The sequence below is a fragment of the Zingiber officinale genome, chromosome 6B, assembly GCF_018446385.1.
Source record: "Zingiber officinale cultivar Zhangliang chromosome 6B, Zo_v1.1, whole genome shotgun sequence".
NCBI classification, from domain to species: Eukaryota; Viridiplantae; Streptophyta; class Magnoliopsida; order Zingiberales; family Zingiberaceae; genus Zingiber; species Zingiber officinale.
This window is the reverse complement of record NC_055996.1, coordinates 65,391,277-65,418,391: the sequence shown is the minus strand read 5'-3', so window position 1 is coordinate 65,418,391 and position 27,115 is coordinate 65,391,277. Positions and strand designations below refer to the sequence as shown.

General features: G+C 44.1%; 1 long non-coding RNA gene and 1 other non-coding gene across 2 annotated transcripts in view; one reads left to right on the top strand and one right to left on the bottom strand.

The window, feature by feature from the left end:
- Positions 1 to 387: 387 nt before the first annotated feature.
- LOC121992561 overlaps positions 388 to 27,115 on the bottom strand; it is an 81,760-nt gene continuing 55,032 nt past the window's right edge. The window contains exon 3 of the long non-coding RNA XR_006114949.1: positions 388 to 446. This is a non-coding gene — a long non-coding RNA (uncharacterized LOC121992561). The remainder of the gene's footprint in view (positions 447 to 27,115) is intronic.
- On the top strand, positions 15,996 to 16,101 carry LOC121993408. The gene has a single exon (XR_006115258.1). It is a non-coding gene; the product is annotated as a small nucleolar RNA R71 (small nucleolar RNA).

Genomic DNA, 27,115 nt, shown 5'->3' with positions numbered 1-27,115 from the left:
CGCATAACAATAATGGAGCCGACAATCGCACAGCATGCAATCATGCGAGATAGTGCATGACACTAAGCATAGAAATATCCTAATCCTATCTACCTCCATAAAAACAAACATGTACTAAATACGTGGATCAAATAATATTATCTAGGTACACAGGTCAGGTATGGTATCTAACCAATCTTATATATATCATAAAACATGACATGTCACTACCTCCATAACATAAATAACAAACAAGGCATGAACGTTAAACAAGTAACAAACAAAACATGCTCGGAAACAAATAGTGACATGCCGATACAGATATAAACATATTTAGTACTACTTGTTAAAATCTATTAAACATATCAACAAGACATATCAAAATTGATAGGTCAAGGTACCCGCCTCAAAAATGGAGATCGAGCTAGACAACCTCTGCATCGAAGTGCTCGTCCCAAATCAATGTCCTGTAATAGCCACATTTAATTTAGCTACATATAAATCACATAGCTAAAATAATTTCTTAATTACAGAACCCTATTTTGTTCATTTATTCTCGGTTAACTAACAATTCGGATCTAACCATAGCTTAGATTAGACCCGACCCTTTAACCCTAATTTCATATTATAAAATTAGCTATCCGCATAATGTTGGTGCGGGAATCATTCGACGATCGAACCTTAGTTTTGATAATGGCAAAGGGATTCAAAGTTAAGCTTAATTGTTATCTAATGTGTATGATTGAGTGTTTCAGGAAAGTCCTAGCTGCGGTTAGGCAAGTGGAAAATCCTAGGGGGTGGTAACCCTAGGTCATAGGGGGTGGTAACCTTATGCGGAAAGTCTTGGCGGGTCGGAGCTTCGGGCAAAAATCCTAGGGGGTGGTAACCCTAGGTTAAAATCCTGGTGTCGCGAATCGGGCAAAAGTCTGGATGGGTCGAGAACCGGACATCCAGCATGAAGACCGGAAGCTTAGGACGCTGAGCAGAAGTCCAGTCGATCTGAAGGACCGAACTGGCAAAAGGTAAATCTCCTGAGTGGAGTAGGTGAGGATGTGTTCCCCGTAGAGGGAACAGTAGGCGTCGGTCAGAACCGAATAGTCCGGAGATTGTCAGAATATTCTATTGTCATATTTTATGTGTGCTAACTTTGTTTTGCAGAGTATGTGTGTGTTTTTTTGGAATAACATGTTTTGCAGGGATAAAGGAGAAAGTTAAGCCTCGGATGAACAGTGTCCGAGGTGCCTCCATGGAGCTTGGAGGCGCCTCGGGTGCAAAGGGGCAGACGTTGCACACTACAGGCTTTGAGGCACCTTGAATAGAGGCTGAGGCGCCTTGAATGCTTCCTTTGAGGCACCTCAGAGTGTGATTAAGGCACCTCCAGGCAGATAAGAGGCATTGATGAGAAGATCATCGCAGCACAAAACGCGGGATAAGCCTCCATGTTTGAGGCGCCTCAATGGGGCTTTGAGGCGCCTCAAGCAGGCTATTTAAAGACATCTCGAACAACACTTCACTTCAAAACTTCCAAATCGATTCTTCTTCAAGTACGCTACGACAAGTCCCCGACGACCCGAAGCTTCAAGATTGTTATTTTTCATCGTTGGTATAATTGTTGTTTTAATTTTAACATTGTACTTCATACTTGTACTGAACTTTACGAGATTATAGTTGTTGCCCAACGTAAACACTCAACGAGCGTGGGCCTTGGAGTAGGAGTCGCTCAAGGCTCCGAACCAAGTAAATAGCTTATGTTCGTGTGTTGTTCTCTTTCTAATTCCGTTGTATTTTCTCGAACATTTTTACGAATCTGAAACGAGTGAAAGCCACGGGCGCTATTTACCCCCCCCCCCCCCTCTAGTGCTTTCAATCCAACACATAATTTCCACTAATCAAATTCTAGATGCATGAACGAACCAACATTACCTATATCTGTTTGCTCTTGTATCAGCCCACTACCGAAAATTGTAGCCGGGCAAGGGAAAGTTGCTGATCTCTAAATCCAGTTCTCCAATTCAACCCTTTTCTTCTTCTTTGTCAATGAATCCCTGGTGGCAGTCCACACCCACAACAGAGAATCAAGCCCAAATCCACAGCTAGGTATGGCACATACCTCTAACCAGTAGCCCTAAATTTCCTCCGCAAGGAAGAAGGAGTCCAAGCTCTGATTAGGGGAAAATAGCAAGAACCGATCCAAAATCTTCCTCCTAGTGTAGAATAGGAAGAAGGTCACGGATCAAAACATCAATAACCTAATTTCATAAACCCAATCTTACCTACAACTGAGACTTCTATCACAGCAAGGAAGGGAAAACCCAAGATCCTTGAAACCCAAGTTGCCTCTTCACGTTGGCGATCGGGTGGAATCACAAGAGGTGAGGGCAGCAGCGCTTAGGTGTGAGATCGGCAGAGGCTGGAATCACCCGATTCGGTGGTCAGACGTGGCGCGGAGGGAAGAAGGGAGAGCGGCAATGGCATCAGGGCTGGCTAGGGCACGGACCGGCGGTGGCTCGGCGGAGGAGGAGAGAAAGGGAAACTCAAGGTGCCGCCGTAGAGAGAGGAAGAGAAGACTCGGCTTCCTTGGCCGACCATTTTGTACGTGAGGGAAGGAGAGGAATCGACGCGGCGGCGGTTTGGGGAAGAAAAGGAGAAACGACACCGGGGGGCGCGGGTCGGGAAAAATGAAGAGGAAATGACGATAAGGAGAAGAGATAAAAAAAAAAGGAAAAAGGGAAAAGAAAAGTAAAAATTAAACTTTTCCTCACTTAATTAGGGTAACCTAAATAGGCTTTCTCGGGGCCCAATATTTATTCCCGTAAACTGGTCACACGAGCTCCGAAAATTTTTTAAAAAAATTCTAAAAATTTTGAAAAAATTTCTTATGGTTATTTGCCTTTTTTTGGTATTTTACATTCTCCCCCACTAATAAAAATTTGGTCTCCAAATTTCGTTATCTACCATCAGCAAGTACTAACAACAGATAGATAGTATAACTGTTGAACAAAAAATTAACCCACATACCTCTGTTGGGACCTAAATGTAGCTAGAGGGGGGGGGGGGGGGGGAATAGCTCGTCGCGTGCTCGTCGTCGGCGTTGCTTGTTTCTTCAGAGATGTGCAGCGGAAATACAAGAAACAAAAGCATACAACGCTAACAAATGGATTTTACTTGGTATCCACCTCACAAGAGGTGACTAGTCCAAGGATCCACACACGCACACACCCTCCACTAAGAATAACCCTCCTTTATGGTAACTACCATAGGCGGAGAAGCCTTTACAAACTCACACAATAAATAAGAAAAGAAGAAGAAGCAAATACAAGTAAATCTTACAAGATTATGTACAATAAACCCTAGCTAGCTTCTTTCTCTCGCTTGGGATGCCTCTTGACCTTGGAAACACTACTCCAAGAAGCTTCAAGAACTGGCGGTGAGCAGTGGAGAAGAACCCTCGAAGATCGCTGTGTAGATCGGGAGTGAACAGTGCGAGAGCTACCGAAGAAGACGTACGCCAACGGCCTTTATCTGCGCCAACGGTCGGATCCCGATCGATTGGATTACTCCCAATCGATCAGGGAGGCTTTGGATCGATCAATGGATCGATCCAGAGCGCCTCTGTGCTCTTTGGAATCGCTTGGATCGATCGGTTGATCGATCCAGGGCTTATCCCGTGAAGTCGCAGCTCCCAATCGATCCACTGATCGATTGGGGGCTCTGGATCGATCGACCGATCGATCCAGCACTGTTTTGTGTGATCGCGCACTCGTCCCAATCCATCCACTGATCGATTGGGAGGAGGCCTGTCGCAAAGACTCGCCCAATCGATCGGTCGATCGATTGGGCATGAGCCAATCGATCGGCTAATCGATCCAGCTCATGATTTTTTCCCAAAATCAAGTCTAACGCCTCCTAAACCAACATCCGGTCAACCATGACCTGTTGGTTCATCGTGCCTAGCATCCGGTCACCCTTGACCTGCTAGGACTTCCTCACCAAGTGTCCGGTCAATCCCTTTGACCCACTTGGACTTTTCCTCATCGTGCCAAGTATCCGGTCACTCCCTTGACCTACTTGGACTTTTCCCTTCTTGCCAAGTATCCGGTCAATCCCTTTGACCTACTTGGACTTTCACCAGATGTCTGGTCAACCTTGACCCATCTGGATTTCTCCGTGCTTGGCTTCACTCACCAGGACTTCCCTTTTGCCTAGCTTCACTCACTAGGACTTTCACCTAGCTTCACTCACTAGGATTTTCTTTCTGCCTGGCTTCACTCACCAGGATTTTCTTCTACCTAGCTTCACTCACTAGGTCTTTCACCTGGCATCACTCACCAAGACTTTTCCAATTGCCTAGCTTCACTCACTAGGTCTTTCACCTGGCTTCACTCACCAGGATTTCCTTCTGCCTAGCTTTACTCACTAGGTCTTTCTCCTGGCTTCACTCACCAGGATTTTCCTTCTTCCTAACATCCCAGTTAGGACTTCCCAATCAAGTATCTGGTCAACCTTAACCTACTTGACTCTTCTTCAACCAACCTGATCAGACCCTGATCAGAGGGGAATTGCACCAAACAATCTCCCCAAATGAACAACTGCACCTGCACTTGTCCATATCATCAAAGTCTTGTATTGTCAAACATTGAAACCCAAACCAAGACCCAAGCTTGGTCAACCAGGTCAACCTTGACCTGAGGGATATTGCACCAACAATCTCCCTCTTTTTGATGTTTGACAATACCTCATTTAAGTTAGGCTAATCTCATAGCCTAAACTTCCTTCATGCTACTAGGTAATGAAGGCGTAAGTTAAACCTTGCATTCTCCTACTAAGAAGGCAAACTCCCTCTTAGATAATGAAGACCTAACTTAAACCCTACATTCTCCCCCTATTGGCACACATCAACAAATTCACTTGTTGAAAATTCTCCCCTTTGAGACTCTCCCCCTTAAGAGTTGCTCATCGTTGTCCACAACTTCACTCGTTGTGATCAACACGATAATGAAGGTCCCATACCCTTCATTATCAACCCTACATTCTTCCCCAATGTAGACAAATTCCCAACCTTGAGCATTTACGAATTAAACAATGAAGATATCCACTCTCCATTGTAATCCAATGTTCAACCTTGAGCATGTTCTTGAAAGAAGGTTAACCACCTTCTAAGGTTCATGAAAAATAGTTTTCATGTCTTTAAAGAGTACCTCCCCCTAAAGACATGGTCGTACATTCTATCATTGTACCAACAATGACTTGGAATCCCTAAACCTTTAGGAACCCCAAATTTAGAAGTTTTGAGGTTCAAAAGTTCAAAATTTGAATCCAACCTCAACCTAAACTTTAATTTAGTCTTCCTCAACCAATCCATCCTTGTTGTTAACATGAAAACACCCTTTTTATGTATACAAATATATTTTGAGGGGTTAGGAATGGTTACCTAGACTAAAATAGGTTCAAAATGCTGAAAATAAGCTTTCCCAGCCAAAATCAATATCTTCGATCGATTGGAGTTGGGTTCCAATCGATTGAACCAGCTTGAATCGATCCACTGATCGATTCAGATAGTGTGGATCGATTGATGGATCGATCCAGCGAGCTTCTGCTCACGGGATTTGCCTTCTCAATTGATCGCCCGATCGATTGAGGCACTCCAATCGATCGGGTGATCGATTGGAGTTCTGATAGTTGCTGAAATTCCATTTCAGTCAACTTCAGAAACCCCTAGAAAATTCTACAAAAATCCAAAAAATGTGAAAATTTGTGTAGATATTATTTAGGGTATACCTTATCATGGAAAAATAGTTTTCTATGAAAATACATCATATTTTCAAAGATTGACACAAACTTGAAAACTTGCAAAAGCTTTAGTGTTTTCTTCAAGTTTGTGTTTAACTATTCAATGATGATTACTATCAAAAGATAGCCTTCACCAAGGTTTTCCAAAATCATTTTAAAAAAAAAACATTTTCAAAACCAATATCCCACCATGTTCCTTGGGCTTAATGCACATGACTTGTACATTAGCTTTCCCAATGATGGGAAAACACATAACTATGTGTTTTGATGAACTTAAAACTCAAGGAAATGCACTAAATTAGCATGTTGAGTTTTGTTCATCATCCTAACATCTCACTTGTATCTACTATGCATAAAACACATACAAGTCATCTTATAGGTCTTTGTGAGATGTAGAATTTGGTTTTGCCCTAATCAAGGGATCATGCATATCTATCTAGGCATTTTGTGGATATTGAACATCCACCTAGGATGTCACTTGTTGAAACCACCTGTTGATAAATGCCATTTGTCCTTAATTTTAAGGAAATAAACATAATGCATGATAATGTTATGGCATACATCAAAAAGAAATAATTTTCAAAACAAAATTTCTTATAACTACATGATGTATGTATGTCATGACATGATATTTTTGTGTTTTCATAATAAGGCATGAGTGCAAAAATAAAACATGATGTCATGGCATATAATGGGTAAACAATCATGGCAAGGTTTGGCATAAATAAAATATACCTAGATTATCTATGTAAGTATCCTTAAGCACATAGCTAATCCTAAAACTTAAACCCTAGATTGCTCAATTTCCTCAAGAAAATGCCAAAACCCAACTTGACATTTCTTTAATCTCTTGAATTAATTATGCCAATTAAAAATTTAAAACATTCCTCAAATGTTGGCATATTTCATTTTTCCACAAGAGTGATCATAAGAAAATACCAAAATCCCACCTAGGTATTTCTTAAGCTTGTCCCCAACTTATGCCAATTTAAATGATATCAATATCTTCAATTTTGGCACATTTTACTTTTCCAAAGAGTAAATGATAAATCTATTTCATTTTCAAAGGTTAATAATAACCTTGAAAATGCTCCTTGAGTGTCAATTTCTTCAAAGTTGGGTTAACTACCCTTCTTCTTAGATTTGACGCTCTCTAACCCATCTATGGGGTAGAGAAAATGCTCCTAAGAACCCAACACCTATTGGTGCTCCTTGGATGCTCTAGGTATTCACTAGGGATAACTTCCCTAGATACCTTCCTAGTGACTTTGTTTGGCTTCTTAGAAGCCTTGGTCACCTTTTCTAGGTCAACCCTAGGGATTGCTTCCCTTGTGACCTTCTTTGTGACTTTCTTGGACTTCTCAGAAGTCTTAGTCACATTTGTTGCAAAAATACTCTTAGGGATGACCTCCCTAGTATTTTTGGCTTGCCCACTAGATCTAGGGTTGGTTCCATAGCTATATGGAACCCTATGGTAAGAAATTTCATCCTTCTTGGTTTTAGGTTTGTATCCCAAACCTCTATGACCCTTGGATGACCCTGATACTTCTAGACCTAGGTTTTGACTCTTGGACCCTTTTGTCATATTTGTGATTTTTCTTAGAGTCCTCTCTAATTTGTTAAGTCTTGACCTTAAGACTTGATTTTCCTTCCATAGTTCTTCAACCTTAGGTTTTTCACTACAACCTTGATTTTTCTTCTTCTTAGGCAAATACCTAGAATCCTTAGGGTTCTTGCCTAAATTCCTATCTACCTTTCTAAACCTAGGTTGAGAGGTTTTAGCATGATAAGCTACATGATTTTCCTTAACTTTATCATGCCTCTTATTTTCATGGTAAATAGCATTGAAATGATATAAATTAGAATTATCATGCTTTTTACCACTATTTAAGGGAATAGGCTCAATGAATGATACCTTCCTCTTTACCTTGGAGGCTCCCCCTTGAGTTGAGCTTCCTCCTTGAGCCTTGACCGCCTTCTTCCCCTTAGGGCATTGACTTCGGTAATGCCCCTTTTGATTGCAAGAGAAGCACACAATGTGCTCCTTGCTCTTCTTTGTTCCGGGAGCGGTCTCCTTGGGCTTCTCCTTGACCTTTGGTGCCTCTTGGCCCTTCTTCTTGGCCAATTTAGGACACTTGCTCTTATAGTGTCCATTCTCCCTACACTCAAAACATATAATATGATTTTTATTATTAATTGAGATATTTTTACCTTCACATGTAGGGATGGCACTTGGTCCTCCATGTGATGTGGATGTAGAGGCTTCCTCTAAATCCGATAGTGATGCTCCTCCATTAGATTTAGCTTGACTTGTGGAGGTGGAAGCTTCTTCATCCTCTTCTTCTCTTTTTGACCCGGATGTAGAAACTTCTTCTTGCTCCGGGGTTAATGATCTACACTCCCCCTCAATCCTAGAGGTGGAGGCTTCATCATCTTGTACATGGAACAAGGAGTATGCTCCCTCCTTGTTCCCTTCATTGCATTCCCTCGAAGATGAAGATTCTTCTTGGACTTCTTCTTCGGAAGTTGAGCATCTCTCAACTTCGGAGTCCTCCTCTTGGTCTTGCTCCAATGAGTCACCCTCTTTGGATTCCTCTTGATTCGGTACAGCGGAGGGTTCTTCATGGAGCTTAGCCAACTTGCTCCAAAGCTCTTTGGCATCTTCATACTGTCCAATTTTGCATAGAATCGTGCTAGGCAATAAATTAACCAATAATTTGGTTACCTTGTCATTTTCTTCGCACCTTTGGACTTGCTCCGGGCTCCATTTGCTCCTTTTGAGAACTTTGCCCTTTGAATTTGTTGGAGCTTCGAAGCCTTCCATAAGAGCAAACCATTGCTCTATCTCCACCATTAAGAAGTTTTCGATCCTTGATTTCCAAAGATCGAAGCTTGTAGATGTGTACGGTGGAGCCACCCTTGTGTCAAATCCAAGTCCATCTTAGAATTGCATCTTGAAGTTGAGCTTCTTGAATTCTTTGACTTTGATAATTTTGCTCCAACTTCTTCATCCTCTAGCTCTTCTTGTTATGTTTGCCCCTTCCAGCAATGACTCCAGTGAAGAGCAACCTTGCTCTGATACCACTTGTTGGGACCTAAATGTAGCTAGAGGGGGGTGAATAGCTTGTCACGTGCTCGTCGGCGGCGTTGCTTGTTTCTTCAGAGATGTGTAGCGGAAATACAAGAAACAAAAGCATACAACCTAACAAATGGATTTTACTTGGTATCCATCTCACAAGAGGTGACTAGTCCAAGGATCCACACACGCAGGCACCCTCCACTAAGAATAACCCTCCTTTATGGTAACTACCAAAGGCGGAGAAGCCTTTACAAATTCACACAACAAACAAGAAGAGAAGAAGAAGCAAATACAAGTAAATCTTACAAGATTGTGTACAATAAACCCTAGCTAGCTTCTTTCTCTCGCATGGGATGCCTCTTGACCTTGGAAACGCTGCTCCAAGAAGCTTCAAGAACTGGCGATGAGCAGTGGAGAAGAACCCTCGAAGATCGTGTTACTCTCCGCAAGTGTACGGAAATGTCGCAAGTAATATAAAAGATTATCGTATCCACAGGGACTGGAATAAGCACTAGAAATGTCTCAATGCGAATTAGCTAAACAACTATCCAATCGTTTCAAAAGCAAAGTAAAGGTAAACAAATCTAATATTAAAGATCAACAAACAAGAGTTTAGTGTTTTGGGTTATGATAAAGGGAGATTCTAGGAGTTTCGGTTTCTTTGTAAGATTTCTTAAATGTAAATGGTTCACCAATTCTTATTCCTCAATTGCCAAACATGTAGAAAGTTGTCGGTTCCCTCTTGCAATAGACAACCGGCTAAGGACTGAGAAATGTATCTAAATAGGATTAATGAGACATGAACCTACGTTGTCCTTACACAGAAGCGCACCTATTACTATGCCTTCCTCGGATATCAACATAGAAGCCCACAACTTATTAATCTATAAAGATACAAGAAGCTAATCATAGAATCCATCCTACTCTCTTGAATATTCCCATTTCCTCTTCAAGATTATCTCTCAAACGTCCTTACACGGGCTTGCACCTGTCACGTGGATCCCTCGGATGATCGAGTGAGAGTTTATCCTTACCAAGTCCATAAGAAATCCAAAACAATCAATCAAGAATGAGAATTAAGCACAAACCACCATCAATCATTCAAGATCTAATTGATACAAGCAAGATAATGTCATTGAAACAAGAAAATGGCAAATCCATAAGAGATTACATCAATCCATCATACAAATACTCCCTTAATCCTAGAATACAAGATCTACTCCATGAATCGAGGAAGAAAATCCGAAGAAATAGAGATTACAAGCATTCCTTGAATCCCCAATCCAAGAAAACAAGAAGAGGAAAGAAAACTTATCTACAAAGAAGCTTCGTCTTCGGATCCAATCACTCGAAATCGTCGAGATCTCCCTTAGAATTGCCCAAATCCTCCCAAGAATGGGAGGAAACCACCAAATCTTACCTTCTCCCAAAGGGAGATCCCCTTTCAAATCATGAAGGAGGGTTTAAATAGAGGAGGATTCGCCACACGGCCCGTGACACGGCCGTGTGAGATTCACACGGCCATGTCCATTCCCTCTGCCTAACTGCAGTGTGACTCCACGGCGAACCCTCTCTCTGGAAATGATACAGTAGTGTGGTGCACCTGACCACACGCTGGTCTCTGGAAATGCTACACGGCTGGGTGCACACGACCACAGCCTGCTTGGTCTCTGGAAACCTCACACGGCCGTGTAGATCCACACGGCCATGTAAGGCTTCTGCTCTGATTGGCTTCAAATCTTGACACGGCCGTGTGAGGTTCACACGGCCATGTCATCTTCCTCTTCTGCTGGTGCCAAAACTCCACACGGCCCGAGCTCCATCCCAGTGCATGGCCGTGTGAGGTACACGGCCTGGTGCTTTCTCCCTTTGTTTCCTCCAAGGCTTGCCCAAAGATGTAAATTCTTCACCAAATCGACCCCTGCGTACAGTAAATGCACAAAAAGCAGATCTCCGAACCAAAAGAGTAAATATGCTAAAAGGAAAGCTGGAAGTATACAAATGCATAGATCAAGCATGCTCAAAGTATGTAAATGTGCGTAAAAACGTGCATAAAAGAGTATATAATCTACGCACATCACACCCCCAGACTTAAACCTTTTCTTGTCCTCAAGCAAAATGCTACAGTCTAAATTCATATGTTCTACAACACATTCATAAAACCCAGTGCACTTTCCTAATTCTATCAAAAAGTTTCATTAGCAAGCTTGATCATGGAAACAAGTAAAGTATGGTTCAAGCATAAGAATCTTGTGCGCAGTGTAAAAGTAACTCAACACCCTTCAAGTTTCAATCCATGTCCTAGTCAAGTCATCATCAAATTTGAGTTCCTAATGTTTCCAGTGAAAGACAAGTAACCAGTGATAGGCACTTACTTACCATTCACTTGGTTCATATTTCTCAACTAACCCAAGGTCTCAAAGGTGTGCTCAATCTCAAGGGAAGCTAAGCAGTCATTTCCCTAGTAACCTAACTCGGTCTCAAAGTGGTGACTTGCTAGATTCCACTCATGACAACTGTTTTTTATATCCCTTATTGTTCATTTTTTTCATTTTTTTTTTAATAAGTGTTTGCATTGTGCAAAACTTATTCACAAATGTACTTTTAGCACACATGTTGGGATATTTTGATTTTTCCAAATGAGCTTTAATGATTTGAGCCTCATCCAGTAACCAAAATGAAAGTTGAGAAATCACCATGGAAACTAAGTACTAAGCAAACAAGATGAATCATGACTATTTCAATAACATCAACTATTCAAGCATCAAGCACAAGTGTAGTGAAGATAAAATCCTTAAGGTTGAACCAAAACTAAAACTCATCACCATAAGATTCTTAGCTTGTTTCATGCTACCCAAGATAGAAAAAAAAACTACACAAAGTTTACTAGTAGCATCATGCGAACATCATGAATCGAGACAATAATCGTGCTAACATTTCACTTGAATCCAAGAAAGCATATAAGTGAAGATTTGATGTTCTCAAAATTTTTTTTCCATGATTATTTCAAAAATAAGCAAAATAAAGCAACAAGCAATGAAAATAAGAACCAACATGAAAAACTAATCAAAAACTAAAAACTGAAAATCAAACTAAACAGTACATAACACCCCCCCAGACTTAAACTTTTCATCGTCCCGATGAAATCAGTATGGTGGAGGAGGTGGAGGTGGACGAGGGAAAGGAGGTCTACGACGTGGTTGGCCAATAGGAAAACTAGGAAAACCTGGAATCTCACCCAAGGATCTATGATACTCATATAAAGCATCGACTTGTTGGCTAGTAAGCGTCATACTCTGCATAAAATCTCTCATCCTAGCCTGATCAGTATCATAATCCTGCACAAACTCGGCCACTTGACCTTGAAAATTCCTCGTAAACTGAAAATGATTTTGTACCTCCCTAAACTGATCATCAAATAAAGAGAAGCGCCCCTCCAACATTTTCCGTTGGGAATCTTGCTTCTCATGAAGTGATTTTAGAGACGTACGAAAATCTGAAAAATCGAACCTAGAAGATCCCGTGCCATATGCAAAAGAATGCCTAGCAGGCTCCATGAAACTAGAAGGCTGCGTATGTCCAGATGACGAGGGCTCATGATGTGGCTCAGTGTCTCCAGGTATAGAAGGGTTATCCTCAAAATCTAACTCAGAAATTACCCAATTAGCCCGGTTACGAATAGTAGTTCGTTCAGGAAAAGGAAGAGGTAAAGGAGAACCACTCCTCCTAGGAAACGCGAAACCATTCTCATCCCGAACGATCATTTTCATAGCAAGACATGTATCAATGTCAATCATGTCATTACCATGAATTATTTCCAACCCATCAACATCAAGATTTAAATTACAAGCTATTCGGGTAATCAAACCACCAAAAACAATTGATCCCGATGATGCCCTAGCCGATCTCAATAAGGTTTGAACAAAATGAAAACCATAGTCAAATTCAACCTTATAAAGCATAGCCCATAAAGCATAAAGCTCTATTTTCTTAACCACCCCATCACTCTCTCCCCTACCAAAAATAGTTTTACTCATGACTCTATGTAGGTACCTAAAGATGGGGTTTTGCATATGGGAGGCCTTAGCTCTTGAAGGCTCATAAGGTTGATCTAACCCAGTTATTGCATTCCAAAAATGATTCCAATTAAACCTTGGATCAAACCTACGAGGGCTACCGGTGGTTATTCCAAAACAAGAATTAAAGTCACTAAATGCCCATAGGAATTCTTGATTCATTAATCTAAAAGAGATTTTTCCAAAATAATCATCTTCATTTGTAAAATGGACATCCAATGAACTTAAAAATTCCAAAACAAGACGAGGATATGTAGGCAAATGCGTGTACATAATATCACTCCAATCCAAAAACCCAATCATCAAATCTACATCTTCCCTAATTCCAAGCATATCAAGAACAGTTGGGTCCATATATCTAGTACACACAATCTTTCTATTGACAAGAATTGCGAATCTAGTTACTTGATCATCATTTCTAAACACAATATTGAATTCATTGTCATTACCTTCGTTGCGTGAAGTTCTTTTGCCTTTGCCCTTCACTGGTTGTTTTCCTTTGTCCCTTGATGGCTCCTTTTCCTTGTCTCCACTGGATCCACCACCTCCTTTGCGTAATCTCTTCAAAATATTGGACATCTTGATGAGTTTAGATAGGGGAAGAATTATCTAGAGTTGTGGAACTCAAAGAACAAAAGATCTTAGGTTAAGAGAACAAAAAGTCCAAGTCTTAGAGAGGAGGAGAATCGGATCTAAGAGATCTTGAGAGATTAGAGAGGAGTTTTTAAGAGAATGGGAGAGAAAGATATGTTTTGGAGAGTTGGGGGTGTGCGGAACACGGCCAAGATCTGGCCGTGTGAGGTAGGAGGTAGACTTTAATAGTTCTCCCACACGGGCCGTGTAAATCTACACGGCCTCCCCCTCTTTCCTCTCGGGGTTCTTTGCACGGGCCGTGTAGATCCACACGGCCTCCCCCTCTTCCTTCTCTGGATTCCTCGCACGGCCGTGTCTGGGACACGGCCTCTCCATCTTTCCTCTCGGAATTCTTTGCACGGCCGTGTCTATGACACGGCCTATACCTTTTTCCTCTCGGGAGATCCCACACGGCCGTGTCTGGATGACACGGCCCAAACACTTCCCTTCTCTGCAACCTTTGCCTGGCCGTGTATATCACACGGCCCGACTCTGTTTTGCACCTAACCTAAAAACAGAATCAAAAGAATGCATCAAACTAAAAGAAATTACAATACAAATCAAAACTAACTAAAAGAACCCTTGGGTTGCCTCCCAAGAAGCGCTTGTTTAAGGTCTTTAGCTTGACCAAACTTAATCATTCGCTCCTTTTCCTCGCCCTTGGAGGACAGACATACTTTTCATTTTTGTTGGGAGATCTTCTCCCAACCTCCTCCACCACATTGTCTCCTTCATTTGGTGGCCTTCCATGAGGATGGAAATTCCATTCCTCAAGTTTATAAATGCTTGTCCTGCTACAAGCATTTAAAAGAGATGAGACATGGTTAGAAATATTAGATAAATCATATTCCAACTTTTCCTTACCAATTACCAAAGAAAGCTTATGGTTTTTGACATCAATTATAGCACCAGCTGTAGCAAGGAAAGGTCTTCCTAATATGATAGGAATCCTAGGGTCCTCTTCCATGTCCAACACGACAAAGTCTGTGGGAATAACATTCCCATCCACCTCTACTGGCACATCTTCTATAATACCCAAAGGGTACCTGCAGGAATGATCAGCAAGTTGAAGTGCCATAGTAGTAAGTTTAATGTTTTTGAGACCTAATTTATTATAAATTGAGTAGGGAATGAGGCTAACACTCGCCCCCAAGTCACAAAAAGCTTTTTCAAAAAATTCTTTCCCTATGTTGCAAGGAATATAAAAGCTCCCTGGGTCCTTCAGTTTTGGAGAAGTGTTCTTCTCAAAAATAGCACTACATTCCTCACTAAGCGCAATGGTCTCGACCTCTCCTCTTCTTCTCTTATTTGACATGAGATCCTTCAGGAATTTGGCAAATCTAGGCATTTGTAGAATAGCATCAATAAGAGGTACCTCTACACAAATTTCCTTAACTTTTTCTAGAAACTTGCCAAATTCTTCATCCTTCTTGAGCATTGTAAGTCTCTGAGGAAAAGGAACAGCTTTGCTCTGATGGTTCAGCGGAAGAGTCTCTTCAACCTCAATGGTACTCTCCTCATTAGCTTGAATCTGACTTGGTATAGGAGGAGAGAGCTCTTCTTCTTTTTGTTTCCCTTTTGAAGCAGTCACGTGGGAGTCTCCCAAGGTCCGTCCGCTCCTAAGCTCAATCCTATTGCAATGCTCCATAGGATTCACATCAGGTTTTCCTGGAAGCTGTCCTGGTGCTCTGGATGATGAGGAAGCTAGTTGGGCAATTTGACTATCCTGGATCTTTTGATGCTTTTCAGAATTATCCATTCTCTGAATGAGCTTTGCTAAATCCTGCTTCATTTCATTCTGACTTGAGATAATTTCTTCAAGCATCTTTTCAACATTTGCATTGGGTAAGCCTTGAGAAGATAGATGTTGAAAATTTTGTTGCCCAGCTTGAAAATTTGGTCTTGCCCCCATAGATGGTCCTTGATCTTGATTGTTTCTGTAAGAAAAATTTGGATGACTTTTCCATCCAGGGTTATAAGTATTTGAGTATGGGTTGTTCTGCCTTTGATTGTAGCTCATGATTGCATCGCATTGTTCAAGTTGATTGATTTGTGCAGTGATAGCTCCCAATGGACATGAGTCATTTGAATGCTCTGAACTCCCACATACTTCACAAGATGTACTAATAGCATTGACCATATTAGCACTAGTCCCCATGTTCTCAAATTTCTTTGTAAGAGCATCCAATTTTGCAGACAAAAGAGTGACTGCATCTACATCAAACTTCCCTGATGCTTTAATTGTTGGGTTTACAGAGGAGTAGCCACCACTTCTTTCATTTGCCCATTGATGATGATTTTGTGCTACACTTTCAATGATTTCTTCGGCTTCATCTAAACTTTTATTCATAAGTGCCCCTCCAGCAGCTGAATCAAGGGACACTTTGGTATGATAATTGATACCATTATAAAAAGTGTGCAACACTAACCATCTTTCCAACCCATGATGTGGGCATTGTCTGAGCATACTATTATATCTATCCCATGCTTCAAAAAGAGATTCTGAGTCAGTTTGCTTGAAGCTTGCAATTAAATTCCTCATATGAGCTGTTTTGCTTGGTGGGTAGAACTTATCAAGAAACTGTTGCTCGCACTGCTCCCAAGTGGTGATGCTATTAGGGGCCAAAGAATTCAGCCATTGCTTTGCCCTATCTCTTAGAGAAAACCCAAATAACAGTAATCTAACTGCATCTGAAGGAACTCCATTCATTTTCATGGTCCCACATATTTCATAAAAGACCTCTAAATGTTGATTGGGGTCTTCATGAGGTCCTCCACCAAATTGGTTCTGCTGCACCATAGATATGATTGCGGGTTTGATCTCAAAGTTATTAGCCTCCACTGAAGGTCTTGAAATACTAGATCGGAAACCTCTTGCATAGGGTGCTGCATAGTCCTTGAGTGGTCTATTTGCCATGTTCAAATGTTCCTGTTCTTCAATTTGCCTTTGCAGAATTCTTCTTTTATGGAAAGTTCTATCAATCTCAGGGTCAAAAGGAAAGAATTCCCCTGCAAAGTTAGATCTTCGCATACACAAGAACAAGATAGCAGATAGCAATTCGACACAAAAAGGAAAATAGAAGAATCAAAAATGTAGAATTGAGTTTGTACAAAAAGAAATTAACAAGAAGTGAAAGTTATACAAGTAAGTAAAAAAAAATAGAAATCTAATGATTAGTTACAACTATGCAATATGAAAGGAAAACATATGTTATGTTTAGTCTAGCTCAATTGATAATTCCTAATGTTATAGCGCAGTCCCCGGCAACGGCGCCAAACAAGTAATATAAAAGATTATCGTATCCACAGGGACTGGAATAAGCACTAGAAATGTCTCAATGCGAATTAGCTAAACAACTATCCAATCGTTTCAAAAGCAAAGTAAAGGTAAACAAATCTAATATTAAAGATCAACAAACAAGAGTTTAGTGTTTTGGGTTATGATAAAGGGAGATTCTAGGAGTTTCGGTTTCTTTGTAAGATTTCTTGAATGTAAATGGTTCACCAATTCTTATTCCTCAATTGCCAAACATGTAGAAAGTTGCCGGTTCCCTCTTGCAATAGACAACCGGCTAAGGACTGAGAAATGTATCTAAATAGGATTAATGAGACATGAACCTACGTTGTCCTTACACAGAAGCGCACCTATTACTATGCCTTCCTCGGATATCAACATAGAAGCCCACAACTTATTAATCTATAAAGATACAAGAAGCTAATCATAGAATCCATCCTACTCTCTTGAATATTCCCATTTCCTCTTCAAGATTATCTCTCAAACGTCCTTACACGGGCTTGCACCTGTCACGTGGATCCCTCGGATGATCGAGTGAGAGTTTATCCTTACCAAGTCCATAAGAAATCCAAACAATCAATCAAGAATGAGAATTAAGCACAAACCACCATCAATCATTCAAGATCTAATTGATACAAGCAAGATAATGTCATTGAAACAAGAAAATGGCAAATCCATAAGAGATTACATCAATCCATCATACAAATACTCCCTTAATCCTAGAATACAAGATCTACTCCATGAATCGAGGAAGAAAATCCGAAGAAATAGAGATTACAAGCATTCCTTGAATCCCCAATCCAAGAAAACAAGAAGAGGGGAAAAGAGAAAACTTATCTACAAAGAAGCTTCGTCTTCGGATCCAATCCACGCTCCGGAGTCGAAATCGTCGAGATCTCCCTTAGAATTGCCCAGAAATCCTCCCAAGAATGGGAGGAAACCACCAAATCTTGCCTTCTCCCAAAGGGGGAGAGATCCCCTTTCAAATCATGAAGGAGGGTTTAAATAGAGGAGGGATTCGGGCGCCACACGGCCCCGTGACACGGCCGTGTGAGATTCACACGGCCATGTCCAGTTCCCTCTCTGCCTAACCTGCACAGCCGTGTGACTCCACACGGCCAGAACCCTTCTGCTCTCTGGAAATGATACACGGCCGTGTAGTGCACACGGCCACAGCCTGCTTGGTCTCTAGAAATGCTACACGGCCGTGTGGTGCACACAGCCACAGCCTGCTTGGTCTCTGGAAACCTCACACGGCCGTGTAGATCCACACGGCCATGTAAGGCTTCTGCTCTGGTTGGCTTCAAATCTTGACACGGCCGTGTGAGGTTCACACGGCCATGTCATCTTCCTCTTCTGCTGGTGCCAAAACTCCACACGGCCCAAGCTCTATCCCAGTGCATGGCCGTGTGAGGTACACGGCCTGGTGCTTTCTCCCTTTGTTTCCTCCAAGGAGAGCTACCGAAGAAGACGCACGCCAACAGCCTTTATCTACGCCAATGGTCGGATCCCGATCGATTGGATTACTCCTAATCAATCGGGGAGGCTTTGGATCGATCAATGGATCGATCCAAAGCACCTTTGTGCTCTTTGGAATCACTTGGATCGATCGACTGATCGATCCAGGGCTTATCGCGCGAAGTTGCAGCTCCCAATCGATCTACTGATCTATTGGGGGCTTTGGATCGATCGACCGATCGATCCAGCGCTGTTCTGTGCGATCGCGCACTCGTCCCAATCGATCCACTGATCGATTGGGAGGAGGCCTGTCGTGAAGACTCGCCCAATCGATCGGCCGCTCGATTGGGCATGAGCCAATCGATCGACTGATCGATCCAGCTCATGATTTTCTCCCAAAATCAAGTCTAACACCTCCTAAACCAACATCCGGTCAACCATGACCTGTTGATTCATCGTGCCTAGCATCCGGTCACCCTTGACCTGCTAGGACTCCCTCACCAAGTGTACGGTCAATCCCTTTGACCCACTTGGAATTTTCCTCATCGTGCCAAGTATCCGGTCACTCCCTTGACCTACTTGGACTTTTCCCTTCTTGCTAAGTATTCGGTCAATCCCTTTGACCTACTTGGACTTTCACCAGATGTCTGGTCAACCTTGACCCATCTGGATTTCCCCGTGCTTGGCTTCACTCACCAGGACTTCCCTTTTGCCTAGCTTCACTCACTAGGACTTTCACCTAGCTTCACTCACTAGGATTTTCCTTCTGCCTGGCTTCACTCACCAGGACTTTCACCTGGCTTCACTCACCAGGATTTTCTTCTACCTAGCTTCACTCACTAGGTCTTTCACCTGGCTTCACTCACCAGGACTTTTCCAATTGCCTAGCTTCACTCACTAGGTCTTTCACCTGGCTTCACTCACTAGGATTTCCTTCTGCCTAGCTTTACTCACTAGGTCTTTCACCTGGCTTCACTCACCAGGATTTTCCTTCTGCCTAACATCCCAGTTAGGACTTCCCTGTCAAGTATCTGGTCAACCTTGACCTACTTGACTCTTCTTCAACCAACCTGATCAGACCCTGATCAGAGGGGAATTGCACCAAACAATCTCCCCAAATGAACAACTGCACCTGCACTTGTCCATATCATCAAAGTCTTATATTGTCAAACATTGAAACCCAAACCAAGACCCAAGCTTGGTCAACCAGGTCAACCTTGACCTGAGGGATATTGCACCAACAACCTCAAGTGAAAAGATGGGGGTATCGAGCTTGGTTCGTATCCTCGAGCTCCTAGGTAGCCTCCTCGTCGAAATGATGCTGTCATCTGACTTTAACCATTCGAATAGTCTTGTTCCGTAGATAACGCTCCTTCTAGTCCAGAATCCATATCGGAACCTCCTCGTAAGTGACGTCAGGCTAAAGGAAAATTTGTATATCAGACAGCACATGAGATGGGTCGGCTATGTATCTCCTCAGCATAGATACATTAAATACGTCGTGCACGCCTGCCAGAGCAGGTGGTAGCGCTAGGTGATAAGCTACTGCTCCAATCCTCTCCAGGATCTGGAAAGGGCCAATGTATCATGGAGCTAGCTTACCTCGAAGGTCAAATCTCTTCACCCCTTTCGTGGGTGAAACTCTCAGAAATACATGGTCGCCAGTAGAGAACTCCAGGGGTCTCTGTCTCCGATCATCATAACTCTTCTAGCGGTCCTGCGCCTCTGACATCCTTCGTCTGCTAGTACTGACCAGCTCTGCCTCCTGCTGAGCTCCATTAAGTCCTAACAGCTGGTCCTCCCCAACCTCCTCCCAGAGGGTGGGTGTCCGACAAGGCCTACCATACAACGCTTCAAACGGTGTGATCTGGATAGCCGAATGAAAGCTATTGTTGTAGGCAAACTCTACCAATGGCAAATGGTCCTCCCAATTGCCTCCGAAATCCAATACACAAGACCTCAGCAAGTCCTCTAGAGTTTAAATGGTTTGTTCTAACTGTCCATCTGTTTGCAGATGGAAAGCTGTACTGAAATAGAGCTGAGTGCCCAAGGCCTGCTGCAGACTTTGCCAGAACCAGGACGTGAACCATGGGTCTCTATCCGAAATAATACTCAATGGGACACCATGCAATCTGATGATCTCCCGGCAATACAGATCTGCCAATCGATCCAGGGAATCAGTCTTCCGGATCGCTAAGAAGTGCGTGGATTTGGTCAATCGATCAACGACTACCCAAATCGCGTCATGGTCTCGTCGTGTCCTATGCAACCCCACCATAAAGTCCATAGTGATGTGATCCCATTTTCACTCTGAAATAGGAATCCGCTGAAGTAATCCGGCAGGTCTCTGGTGCTCCGCCTTCACCTGCTGACAGACAAGACATCTTGCTACGAATTCCGTGATGTCTTTCTTCATGTTGTTCCACCAGTAGGAACGCCTCAAATCTCGATACATGCGGGCCCCTCCTGGATAAATCACAAATCGAGAGCGATGAGCCTCCTGAAATAGCTCCTGTAAGATCGGGTGAGACTCAGGTACGCATAATCTGCCTCGAAAGTATATAATACCCTCCTCATCTATTGTGAACTCGGTCTGCTGCCCGGAAGCTATCTGGCTGCCAATGAACTGTAAGTGCTGATCACCGGCATGGGCCTCTCGGATCCTCGTCCTGATTGACGACTGAGCAACCATGGTAACCAACATACACTGCTTTGTCCGTCCCTGCTCCTGAAGGCCCAACTCGGAAAAACCCTGAATCAAGTCCGTGACTGAAGCTCGGTAGCAAGCCAAAGTCCCTCTAGACTTCCTGCTGAGTGCATCGGCAACCACATTAGCTTTCCCCGGGTGATAACTAATGGTACAATCATAATCCTTTAGGAACTTCATCCATCTCCTCTATCGGAGATTAAGCTCCTTCTGGGTGAACAGATATCTGAGACTCTTATGGTTAGTGAGAATCTCAAAGGTAAATACCGTACAGATGATGCCGCCAAATCTTCAGAGCAAATATAATAGCGGCCAACTCCAAATCATGAACTGGTTAGTTCTTCTCATGCTCTTTCAACTATCAAGAAGCATAGGAGACTACCCTGTCGTGCTGCATTAGAACAAGGCCCAAACCCTGTAGAGATGCGTCGGTATAGAGCACGAATCCTTCCTCTCCAGAGGGTAAAACCAGAACTGGAGCCGACACTAATCTCCGCTTTAGCTCCTGGAAGCCGATCTCGCAGTCCTCTGTCCATGTGAACTTTACGCCTTTCCTGGTCAGGCGTGTCAACGGCATAGCAATCTGGGAGAAACCCTCAACGAACCGTCTGTAATATCCTGCTAGTCCCAAAAAATTGCGGATCTCCTGTACTGATTTCGGTGACTCCCAACTGGTGACAACATCGATCTTCTGAGGGTCTACTGAAATACCTCGACTAGAAACCACGTGTCCCAAAAAACTGACTGAAGATAGCCAGAAGGCACACTTGTTGAACTTCGCATACAACTGATGTCGTCGAAGAGTCTCCAGGACTGTGCGAAGATGCTGTGCATGCTCCTCCTCGGAACGCGAGTAGACCAATATGCCATCGATGAAAACGATAACAAACTGATTAAGATACTCCAAGAATATGCAGTTCATCAAATCCATAAATACCATTGGAGCATTGGTAAGCCCAAATGGCATTACCAAAAACCCATAATGGCCATATCTGGTACGGAATGTTGTCTTCTGAATATCAGATTCTCTGACTCTCAACTGATGATATCCGGACCGTAGATTAATCTTAGAATACACTGAGGTCCTCTGAGCTGATCAAATAAATCCTCGATCCGTGGCAAGGGGTACTTATTTCTAATGGCCACTGCATTCAACTGTCTGTAATCTATGCACAACCTTAGAGTACCAGAGAACCCCATGGAGATACACTAGGGCGTATAAATCCCCTGTCCAATAACTCCTGGAGTTGAACCTTTAGCTCGTCCAACACTTTCGGTGTCATACGATATGGAGCTTTCGATGCTGGCGTGGTCCCCGGAATCAGCTCAATAGCAAACTCCACTTGCCTTCGGGGAGGCAAGCCAGGTAGCTCATCTTGAAATACATCCGGATACTCTTAGACCATTGGAATGTCTGAGAGCTGGGAACTACTGTTGTCGTTAGTATAAATCAAAGACAAATGAAACCCCTGACAGCCATGTGACAGCAGCTTCTGAGCCTGAATCGCTCAAATGATCGATATGCCATCGTCCCTGATGCTAGTGAAATCCCACAAGGGTTGGTTTGGAGGTCGGAATGTGATCACCCTTGTCTGGCAATCAACTGTGGCATTATATGCGGACAGTCAATTCATGCCAAGGATAATGTCGAACTCGACCAATGCCAGGACTAGTAAATCAACCATAAGTACCATGTTGTCAAAATCTAATGGACAACCTCTGACCTCCTGAGTGACGTCCAATGTATCATCGGATGGTAGGGAGATGGTCAGTCACTGCGGTCTAAGAGTAGGTAGTCTACCTATGTCCTTCATAAAGGCACGGGAAATAAAAGAATGCGAGCTACCAGTATCTATCAGCATATCAGCGGATAATGCATAAAGTAAAGCCATACCACGGAAAATGGATCCGTCGGCCCGCTGTGCATCCTCTTTGGAAATCGCATGAATATGTCCAGTCTCTAGCGGTGGAGGAGGTGATAGAGCTGCCAAAGGCTGCTGTGCCTGAGTCTAAAGCTGCCACTGTGACAGTGCCGGGTACTGAGCTAGAGACGGATAGGTAGACTGAGATTGATACTGGATCGGCGACTGGGGCTGTGACTGGTACTGGACCAGTGGTTGTGGCTGATACTACCCCTGAGTCAGATACTGTGGTCCCGAAATAAAGCTCTCTTCCGGCTATGCGAAGATTGGGCTCTCCGCCCTCCTCGATAAATCCCAGTCTAACTGGGTTGTCCTCCATGACCATACACTCCGGAAGCCATATGCTGAGCCATCAGCGAACAATCTCGGCTTAGGTGCCTGGGCAGTTTGTAATAATAGCAAACCGACTGTCCCAGGGAGCAGTCTATGGTGACATGGTCTCTGGACCCACATCTGGTGCAGTGAGTGTCGCTGGTGGGTTGTTTCCGGTTCTGCTGATAAGACCGGGAACGTCCTCATGAAGATCGCCCTGACTTCTGAGGCTGACCAGAAGCCCCAGAAGTACCCTGACCTGGACGACTGCGACCACTCTGCTGCTGTCCGGTCGCCTGTGCCTACTGGATCTACCCTAATGTCTAACCCGACTGCTTCCTTTTCCTGTCCAGGAACGCTCTCTGCTAAGCTGACTCAATCATGAGGGCTCTGTCCAACGTAATCGGCAAGTTTTACTTGCAGATGTCCATCCAGTTCCCGAATAAACTGATGCATATGGGAACTGTCCTCAGCAACTAGTTCTGGACAAAATTTGGCCAACTGGTTAAACTCGGCATTGTACTCTATCACCGAGCGGTTGTTCTGCCGCAGACTCAGAAAATCCTGCCGGAGAATCATCTGATAGCCCCATGGAAAGTAGCGTCTCTCAAAAGTCTCTCTGAATCTGGCCCGGTGATGTTCTGCTCACCTATGATGGAACGTTGAGTAATCCACCAGGTGCCAGCCTCATCCCGTAAATTTAAAGCAGCCAGCTCTGCTTTCTCCCACTTGGAGCAAGCCATGTAGAAGAAGGTCCGCTCCATGGTCTCTAACCAGGACTGGGCCACACTCGGATCAGTCTCTCCTCGGAAGAGTGTGAATTGACTCTTCATCGACTCTGCCAATGTTGGGATCTGGGCTCGTGCCGCGACAATATCAGTGGGGTGAGTAGGGACGGCTGCATGAACTGGCGGAACCACTAGAGCTGGTACTACAGGTGGCACCGTTGGATAGGTCGGGGGAGGTACCCCCGGTGCTGCGCGTAAGCTGGGGCAGGGGCCACAGGTGGCACTGCAGGGTCAGCATAGGTAGTCGCGGCTGGAGGTACAGTGGGTGGTACCGAATGTGGAGCAACTGCTACTACTGGTGCGGGTGCCGGGTGAGCAGTAGGCACCGGTGGAGGTAGTGCCTATTACGTCGTAGGCACTGGTGGTGGTACCGGATGTGCCGGTGGTATCACTGGTGGTACCGTTAATACGGTAGGGGTGGGTACTGCTGGTGCAGCCTAGGTAGGCACCTCTAAAGGAGTCATCGGGGTATGAGAGCCTGACGCACCCGCAGTATCCAGAGTATGTCCCTAATCGATAGGCTCAACCCCAGTAGGCATCTCTGGCAAGTCTAGAGATTCCAAAGTCCTCTTACGTGGTCATCCAGTACCACGTCTCGATGCAGCTGCACGTGTAGATCTCCTCATATCTGTTAAGTTATATCACAGATATTACTACATATATAATAATTATAAAATTACATTTTTACCTATTTTATGTCTGGAGATGTTCCGTCGTTGTCCAGTCCCCAAATTTGACCTCAAAATTTTGGACGAGAAAATCGACGGAAACACATACAAATCCGAAAATAAGTACCCAAGTTATTGGCAAACTTGGGCTAACCCTAAAATCCTGAACACCAAAAGCAGGTATCGTAACCCACTCTGATACCAATAAATTGGTATCAGATAAATCTCGAAAATCTGTAACATGAAAAACAAACAAGTATCACCAACCTCGCTTTGATACCAAATAAATTGTCACGCCCCAGGTAGTCCCTGCCAGAAGAAATTTGGCAGCATCTCCCCTATACTGGTGACAATATGAAACTTGACTACATCAATCCAGATACCTCATCTAACACGACCGGAACATATGTGATCTTGTCGGGAATCTGGGAAGACGGGGATGCCGGCATGACATGTTTGGAAGGTTGACCGCACCTCCATTACCCGGATGGTGAGCTGTCCTCTATGTTGACCAAGTCGTCCGAAGTCTTCTGGTCAACAACACCTGGAACCAACGACCGGGTTGCCCCGATCCCTGGTACCTCGATGCTCAAGGTGGGTCTCGCGAACATATGAGCAGCTAGATAATAATAGAAATATAAATGCACAAATAAGGAGTACGAGAACGTACCCTGGCCCTGGGGGATGCCCTCGAATGGATGGGTGAGCCAGTCGGGATACTGATCGAGTTGTCACGACCCTGAAGAGTAGGTAAATGCCCACCAGATAAGTAGCTGGCTCCAATGGCACGAAGTTGGACGCGACATAGATCTGCAAGATGACGAGCGGTCTAATCACAGCATCGGCTCACAGGACAGAATTGGGGCACGAAGGCTGAAATACAATAGCGGCACGAAGGCCGAACACCCTCTCGGCACGCAGGCCGAATCAGATAAATAGTACTAAACGTAACCCCTCGAGTGGCGGTTGCTTGGAGAGCGACGACGGCGCCCGCTCAGGACGGCTGTGGTAGACTCTAGGGGCATCGTCGGCGGCTAGAGATGCCTCGGACGATGGTAGCGGGAGGTGCCGATGGCGGCAGCTACTGGAGGAAACATGCAACTGACGAGAGGTGTTGGCGTCTGCTGGAAGCGGTGGCGTCAGCCACTGGAGGTGGTGCCCGTTGAAGGCGAAGGAGAGGAGGTAGCGGAGAAGGGGAGCAGAGGAGGTGTGCGACGACAACGTGTGCAACTAACGGTGCCGCTGATCTCTCCCTATGATGAATCAAAACCTCTTTGTCGCATGGCAGCAGCTGGCATGAGAGGTAGAAGTGATGGCGACCGGCATGAGGGAGAGAGGCGGTGGCGTTGATGTCAAAGGAGAGAGGAGGTGTCCTTGAGGGGGTCATCGTCGATAGTGTTGCTGGCGATCTCCGGCGGAGGCGGCGACCCTTGTTCCAGCAGGTGGCGACGGTAGAAAAAACTCCCTCCTCCCTCGATCAATGAACAGTGCTTTATAAACACTAAAATCCTACTCCTACCAAAAGATGAAAATGCCCTTCCCATCTTCTCTAATCACTCTTATGCCATAAACTACATCCGCATCACAAGCTTCCCCTTCAAGTATAGTCGAAGGAGGCGTGAGTCCGACTGACTAGATAGTCTGTCGTAAGGACTGAATCGCTCTCGATAACGAAATCAACTCGCTAGACCTCTTGTATAACGGCACGTGAGCAGCCGCTATCGAAACGGTGTCGCACTAGAGATGGTAGTGCTACCGAGCGAATGACGAAGCAATGAATGAGCCAAGTGCCGCCAGAATGACGTGCGCTTGGCCGAGTGGGGAGAAAAACATGTGTCGACCGAGCGGCGAAAAATAATGCCAACTGGATGTCAAGAAATCAATCAAACGCCGAGCGAGACTGAGTGACATTTAGTAAACGCTCGGGCGATGTGGAGCAAAGCGATCGGCGCGATCGAGCAAACGACCTAGTGATACTGACCAAGTGGCTACAAAGGTGCTGAGCGAGCTACGAGAAATAATACCAAGACAAATGGACTGGTGCTGATCGAGCGGTGAAATGTCAAGCGAGCGATGAATAAATGATAATCGACCAAGTGACACGCAGGACGCCGAGCAAACCGAGCGAAAAAGTGTCGAACGAGGTAGTCAGTAGAATGCCGACCCGGCGGAGAGACACTGGGAAAGCGAGGCATTGCATGCGCTCGCGAAGATGCTAACCGAGGGATTAGTAGAATGTTGACCGGGCCACTAAAAAATACTGGTTGGATGGACATAAAATGTGATCAAGCACCCCACCAATGTCGACCAGGTGACTGTAAAATGCTGATCGGGCGAATGAGCAGGCGATGCCGAGCAAGCGACTGGGAAAGTGTCAACCAATCAATCGTAAAATGCTGATCAAACGG